The following is a 7,957-nucleotide window of genomic DNA, read 5'->3' on the forward strand; positions in this document are numbered from 1 at the left end:
TCCCTCTCTACCCCAGTGTCTGACTCTCTCTCCTCCACAACCCCACTTCCTCTCTCCCCAGTCCCTCTCCTCTCTACCCCAGTTTGACTCTCTCTCCCCCCCCAGTCCCTCTCCCTCTCTACCCCAGTTTGACTCTCTCTCCCCCAGTCCCTCTCCCTCTCTACCCCAGTTTGACTCTCTCTCCCCAGTCCCCTCTCCCTCTCTACCCCAGTTTGACTCTCTCTCCCCCAGTCCCTCTCCCTCTCTACCCCAGTGTCTGACTCTCTCTCCCCCAGTCCCTCTCCCTCTCTACCCCAGTGTCTGACTCTCTCTCCCCATCCCTCTCCCTCTCTACCCCAGTGTCTGACTCTCCCTCCCGTCCCTCTCCCTCTCTACCCCAGTGTCTGACTCTCTCCCCTCCAGTCCCTCTCCCTCTCTACCCCAGTCTGACTCTCTCTCCCCCAGTCCCTCTCCCTCTCTACCCCCAGTGTCTGACTCTCTCCCCTCCAGTCCCTCTCCCTCTCTACCCCAGTCTGACTCTCTCTCCCCCAGTCCCTCTCCCTCTCTACCCCAGTGTCTGACTCTCTCCCCTCCAGTCCCTCTCCCTCTCTACCCCAGTCTGACTCTCTCTCCCCCAGTCCCTCTCCCTCTCTACCCCAGTCCCTCTCCCTCTCTACCCCAGTGTTTCACTCCCTCTGCTCCACTCCCCCACTTCCTCTCTACCCCAGTGTCTGACTCTCTCTCCCCCAGTCCCTCTCCCTCTCTACCCCAGTCTGACTCTCTCTCCCCCAGTCCCTCTCCCTCTCTACCCGTGTCTGACTCTCTCTCCCCCAGTCCCTCTCCCTCTCTACCCCAGTGTCTGACTCTCTCTCCCCACTCCCTCTCCCTCTCTACCCCAGTCCTGACTCTCTCCCCCCAGTCCCTCTCCCTCTCTACCCCAGTGTCTGACTCTCTCCTCCACTCCCTCTCCCTCTCCACCCCAGTCTGACTCTCTCTCCCCCAGTCCCTCTCCCTCTCTACCCAGTCTGACTCTCTCTACCCCAGTCTGACTCTGTCTCCTCCACTCCCTCTCCCTCTCTACCCCAGTGTCTGACTCTCTCTCCTCCACTACCCCACTTCCTCTCTCCCCCAGTCCCTCTCCCTCTCTACCCCAGTTTGGACTCTCTCTCCCCCAGTCCCTCTCCCTCTCTACCCCAGTTTGACTCTCTTCTCCCCAGTCCCTCTCCCTCTCTACCCCAGTTTGACTCTCTCTCCCCCAGTCCCTCTCCCTCTCTACCCCAGTGTCTGACTCTCTCTCCCCCAGTCCCTCTCCCTCTCTACCCCAGTTTGACTCTCTCTCCCCATCCCTCTCCCTCTCTACCCCAGTGTCTGACTCTCCCTCCCCGTCCCTCTCCCTCTCTACCCCAGTGTCTGACTCTCTCCCCTCCAGTCCCTCTCCCTCTCTACCCCAGTCTGACTCTCTCTCCCCCAGTCCCTCTCCCTCTCTACCTCAGTGTCTGACTCCCTCTGCTCCACTCCCCCACTTCCTCTCTACCCAGTGTCTGGACTCTCTCTCCCCCAGTCCCTCTCCCTCTCTACCCGTGTCTGACTCTCTCTCCCCCGTCCCTCTCCCTCTCTACCCCAGTGTCTGACTCTCTCTCCTCCAGTCCCTCTCCCTCTCTACCCCAGTCTGACTCTCTCTCCCCCAGTCCCTCTCCCTCTCTACCCCAGTCCCTCTCCCTCTCTACCCCAGTGTTTCACTCCCTCTGCTCCACTCCCCCACTTCCTCTCTACCCCAGTGTCTGACTCTCTCTCCCCCAGTCCCTCTCCCACTCTACCCCAGTCTGACTCTCTCTCCTCCACTCCCAATCTACCTCTCACTGGTTCTCTCTCTCCTTACTCACAGATCTGGGAGATCCCAGAGGGAGGTTTAACAAGTGCCCCTCACTGAGCCCCTGGTCACCCTGGAAGGACACACCAAGCGGGTGGGCATCGTCGCCTGGCACCCCACTGCCCTCCAATGTGCTTCTGAGTGCCGGTCAGTCTGGGGGTCTCCGTGTGTGGATAGATCACGGGGGGTCACTGTGTGGGGATAGATCACGGGGGGGAGTCACTGTGTGGTGGATAGATCACGGGGGGGGTCACTGTGTGGGGATAGATCACGGGGGGTCACTGTGTGCGGATAGATCACGGGGGGTCACTGTGTGGGGATAGATCACGGGGGGAGTCACTGTGTGGGGATAGATCACGGGGGGGGTCACTGTGTGGGGATAGATCACAGGGGGGGTCACTGTGTGGGGATAGATCACGGGGGGTCACTGTGTGGGGATAGATCACGGGGTGTCACTGTGTGCGGATAGATCACGGGGGGGTCACTGTGTGGGGATAGATCACGGGGTGTCACTGTGTGGGATAGATCACGGGGGGTCACTGTGTGGGGATAGATCACGGGGGGTCACTGTGTGGGGATAGATCACGGGGGGGTCACTGTGTGGGGATAGATCACGGGGTGTCACTGTGTGCGGATAGATCACGGGGGAGTCACTGTGTGGGATAGATCACGGGGGGAGTCACTGTGTGGGGATAGATCACGGGGGGTCACTGTGTGGGGATAGATCACGGGGGGTCACTGTGTGGGGATAGATCACGGGGGGTCACTGTGTGGGGATAGATCACGGGGGGGGGTCACCGTGTGGGGATAGATCACGGGGGGGGTCACCGTTGTGGGGATAGATCACGGGGGGGAGTCACCTTGTGGGGATAGATTACGGGGGGGGGTCACTGTGTGGGGATAGATCACAGGGGGTGTCACTGTGTGGGGATAGATCACGGGGGGTCACTGTGTGGGGATAGATCACGGGGGGGTCACTGTGTGGGGATAGATCACGGGGGGGGTCACTGTGTGGGGATAGATCACGGGGGGTCACCGTGTGGGGATAGATCACGGGGGGTCTCCGTGTGGGGATAGATCACGGGGGGTCTCCGTGTGGGGATAGATCACGGGGGGGGTCTCCGTGTGGGGATAGATCACGGGGGGGGGGGGTCACCGTGTGGGGATAGATCACGGGGGGTCACTGTTGTGGGGATAGATCACGGGGGGGGGTCACTGTGTGGGGGATAGATCACGGGGGGTCACCGTGTGGGGATAGATCACGGGGGTTCTCCGTGTGGGGATAGATCACTGGGGGGGGTCACCGTGTGGGGATAGATCACGGGGGGGGTCCACTGTGTGGGGATAGATCACGGGGGGGGTCACTGTGTGGGGATAGATCACGGGGGGTCACTGTGTGGGGATAGATCACGGGGGGGAGTCACTGTGTGGGGATAGATCACGGGGGGGTCACTGTGTGGGGATAGATCACGGGGGGTCACTGTGTGCGGATAGATCACGGGGGGTCACTGTGTGGGGATAGATCACGGGGTGTCACTGTGTGCGGATAGATCACGGGGGGTCACTGTGTGGGGATAGATCACGGGGGGTCTCCGTGTGGGGATAGATCACGGGGGTCACTGTGTGGGGATAGATCACGGGGTGTCACTGTGTGGGGATAGATCACGGGGGGTCACTGTGTGGGGATAGATCACGGGGGGGTCACTGTGTGGGGATAGATCACGGGGGGGTCACTGTGTGGGGATAGATCACAGGGGGGGTCACCGTGTGGGGGATAGATCACGGGGGGGTCACCGTGTGGGGATGGATCACGGGGGGGTCACTGTGTGGGGATAGATCACGGGGGGTCACTGTGTGGGGATAGATCACGGGGGGGTCACTGTGTGGGGATAGATCACGGGGTGTCACTGTGTGCGGATAGATCACGGGGGAGTCACTGTGTGGGGATAGATCACGGGGGGAGTCACTGTGTGGGGATAGATCACGGGGGGTCACTGTGTGGGGATAGATCACGGGGGGGTCACTGTGTGGGGATAGATCACGGGGGGGTCACTGTGTGGGGATAGATCACGGGGGGGGTCACCGTGTGGGGATAGATCACGGGGGGGGGTCACCGTGTGGGGATAGATCACGGGGGGGAGTCACCATGTGGGGATAGATCACGGGGGGGGGTCACTGTGTGGGGATAGATCACAGGGGGTGTCACTGTGTGGGGATAGATCACGGGGGGTCACTGTGTGGGGATAGATCACGGGGGGGGTCACTGTGTGGGGATAGATCACGGGGGGGGGTCACTGTGTGGGGATAGATCACGGGGGGTCACCGTGTGGGGATAGATCACGGGGGGGTCTCCGTGTGGGGATAGATCACGGGGGGGGTCTCCGTGTGGGGATAGATCACGGGGGGGGGTCACCGTGTGGGGATAGATCACGGGGGGTCACTGTGTGGGGATAGATCACGGGGGGGGGTCACTGTGTGGGGATAGATCACGGGGGGTCACCGTGTGGGGATAGATCACGGGGGTTCTCCGTGTGGGGATAGATCACGGGGGGGGGTCACCGTGTGGGGATAGATCACGGGGGGGTCACTGTGTGGGGATAGATCACGGGGGGGGTCACTGTGTGGGGATAGATCACGGGGGGAGTCACTGTGTGGGGATAGATCACGGGGGAGTCACTGTGTGGGGATAGATCACGGGGGGGGAGTCACCGTGTGGGGATAGATCACGGGGGGTCACCGTGTGGGGATAGATCACGGGGGGTCACCGTGTGGGATAGATCACGGGGGGGGGGGGTCACTGTGTGGGGATAGATCACGGGGGGGGGTCACTGTGTGGGGATAGATCACGGGGGGGTCACCGTGTGGGGATAGATCACGGGGGGGGTCACTGTGTGGGGATAGATCACGGGGGGAGTCACTGTGTGGGGATAGATCACGGGGGGTCACCGTGTGGGGATAGATCACGGGGGGGTCTCCGTGTGGGGATAGATCACGGGGGGGGGTCTCCATGTGGGGATAGATCACGGGGGGGGGGTCACCGTGTGGGGATAGATCACGGGGGGTCACTGTGTGGGGATAGATCACGGGGGGGGGGGGTCACTGTGTGGGGATAGATCACGGGGGGGTCACCGTGTGGGGATAGATCACGGGGGGTTCCCGTGTGGGATAGATCACGGGGGGGGTCACCGTGTGGGGATAGATCACGGGGGGGGTCACTGTGTGGGGATAGATCACGGGGGGGGTCACTGTGTGGGGATAGATCACGGGGGGAGTCACTGTGTGGGGATAGATCACGGGGGGAGTCACTGTGTGGGGATAGATCACGGGGGGGAGTCACCGTGTGGGGATAGATCACGGGGGGGTCACCGTGTTGGGGATAGATCACGGGGGGTCACCGTGTGGGGATAGATCACGGGGGGGGGGTCCACTGTGTGGGGATAGATCACGGGGGGGGGGGTCACTGTGTGGGGATAGATCACGGGGGGGTCACCGTGTGGGGATAGATCACGGGGGGGGGTCACTGTGTGGGGGATAGATCACGGGGGGAGTCACTGTGGGGATAGATCACGGGGGGGGAGTCACTGTGGGGATAGATCACGGGGGGAGTCACTGTGTGGGGATAGATCACGGGGGGGTCACTGTGTGGGGATAGATCACGGGGGGTCACTGTGTGGGGATAGATCACGGGGGGAGTCACTGTGTGGGGATAGATCACGGGGGGGGGAAGTCACTGTGGGGATAGATCACGGGAGGGGGGTCACTGTGTGTGGATAGATCACGGGGGGGTCACTGTGTGGGGATAGATCACGGGGGGAGTCACTGTGTGGGGATAGATCACGGGGGGGAAGTCACTGTGGGGATAGATCACGGGGGTGTCACTGTGTGTGGATAGATCACGGGGGGTCACTGTGTGGGGATAGATCACGGGGGGGGAAGTCACTGTGGGGATAGATCACGGGGGGTCACTGTGTGGGGATAGATCACGGGGGGAGTCACTGTGTGGGGATAGATCACGGGGGGGGAAGTCACTGTGGGGATAGATCACGGGAGGGGGGTCACTGTGTGTGGATAGATCACGGGGGGTCACTGTGTGGGGGATGGATCACGGGGGGTCACCGTGTGGGGATAGATCACGGGGGGGTCACCGTGTGGGGATAGATCACGGGGGGGGGGTCACTGTGTGGGGATAGATCACGGGGGGGTCACTGTGAGGGGATAGATCACGGGGGGTCACCGTGTGGGGATAGATCACGGGGGGTCACTGTGTGTTAACTTACCATGGGGGAGAGGTCAAGCAGTGGGGTCTTTATGGGGGTAAGGAGCAAGAGTGTGGTCACCGTGTGGGGATAGATCACGGGGGGAGTCACTGTGTGTGGATAGATCACGGGGGGTCACTGTGTGGGGATAGATCACAGGGGGTCACCGTGTGGGGATAGATCACGGGGGGTCACCGTGTGGGGATAGATCACGGGGGGGGGGTCACCGTGTGGGGATAGATCACGGGGGGGGGTCACTGTGTGGGGATAGATCACGGGGGGTCACTGTGTGGGGATAGATCACGGGGGGGGGTCACCGTGTGGGGATAGATCACGGGGGGGGGGGTCACTGTGTGGGGATAGATCACGGGGGGGAGTCACTGTGTGGGGATAGATCACGGGGGGGGGAGTCACTGTGGGGATAGATCACGGGGGGTCACTGTGTGGGGATAGATCACGGGGGGAGTCACTGTGTGGGGATAGATCACGGGGGGGAAGTCACTGTGGGGATAGGTCACGGGAGGGGGGTCACTGTGTGTGGATAGATCACGGGGGGTCACTGTGTGGGGATAGATCACGGGGGGGTCACCGTGTGGGGATAGATCACGGGGGGGGGTCACCGTGTGGGGATAGATCACGGGGGGGGGTCACTGTGTGGGGATAGATCACGGGGGGTCACTGTGTGGGGATAGATCACGGGGGGTCACCGTGTGGAGATAGATCACGGGGGGTCACTGTGTGGGGATAGATCACGAGGGGGGTCACTGTGTGTTAACTTACCATGGGGGAGAGGTCAAGCAGTGGGGTCTTTATGGGGGTAAGGAGCAAGAGTGTGGTCACTGTGTGGTAAAGGTCAGTGCATTGGGTCAGGTTGGAGCTACAGGTGAGGCCATAATGGATAATGGGTTAGGGAGTGGGGTCACAGTGGGGCCTCAGGCTGGAGGTTGGGTCACACTCAGGTCATAGGTCAGTGTGGAGAGGGAATGACATCACCACAGGGTAGTGGGCTGGGAAGGGTTGCTACTGGGTAAGGTCAGGGAATGGGGTTGTTGAGAAGCTAAAGGTCAGGGAGGGGTTTCTCTAGGTTAAAATTTCGAGTGTGCAACTGTGGGACAAGGTGCAGATAGCAGAGGGCAGTGTGGGGTCAGAGTGCAAAGGAGGCTGGTTCACTGGACATTCTCCAATCACCAACCTCCCTACCACCCTTCACTCAGGAGGAGACAATGTGATCATCATCTGGAACATCAGTACGGCCGAGCAGGCAGTGGTGATTGACACCATCCATCCCGACACGATCTACAGTGTGGCTTGGAACCAGGACGGCAGCCGCATCGTCACCACGTGCAAAGGACAAGAAGCTGAGAGTCATCGAGCCCCGGAAACAGACCGTCATCCTGGTGGGTCCGCGGACACATCCTGTCCACAGTACTCCCCCGCCGGTCCACCCCCCCACCTTCCTCCCCTCCTCACCTTCCTCCACTCCCCACCTTCCTCCATTCCCCACCTTCCTCCCCTCCTCACCTTCCTCCACTCCCCACCTTCCTCCATTCCCCACCTTCCTCCCCTCCCCACCTTCCTCCACTCCCCACCTTCCTCCCCTCCTCACCTTCCTCCATTCCCCACCTTCCTCCCCTCCCCACCTTCCTCCCCTCCTCACCTTCCTCCCCTCCCCACCTTCCTCCCCTCCTCACCTTCCTCCCCTCCCCACCTTCCTCCCCTCCTCACCTTCCTCCATTCCCCACCTTCCTCCACTCCCCACCTTCCTCCCCTCCTCACCTTCCTCCATTCCCCACCTTCCTCCACTCCCCACCTTCCTCCATTCCCCACCTTCCTCCCCTCCCCACCTTCCTCC

General features: G+C 61.4%; 1 pseudogene; it reads left to right on the top strand.

Annotated features, from left to right (window-relative positions):
• Positions 1-7,957, top strand: part of LOC132382864 (coronin-1A-like) — a 55,424-nt pseudogene that overhangs the window by 21,747 nt on the left and 25,720 nt on the right.

Source organism: Hypanus sabinus, chromosome 29 (genome assembly GCF_030144855.1).
Source record: "Hypanus sabinus isolate sHypSab1 chromosome 29, sHypSab1.hap1, whole genome shotgun sequence".
Taxonomy (NCBI): domain Eukaryota; kingdom Metazoa; phylum Chordata; class Chondrichthyes; order Myliobatiformes; family Dasyatidae; genus Hypanus; species Hypanus sabinus.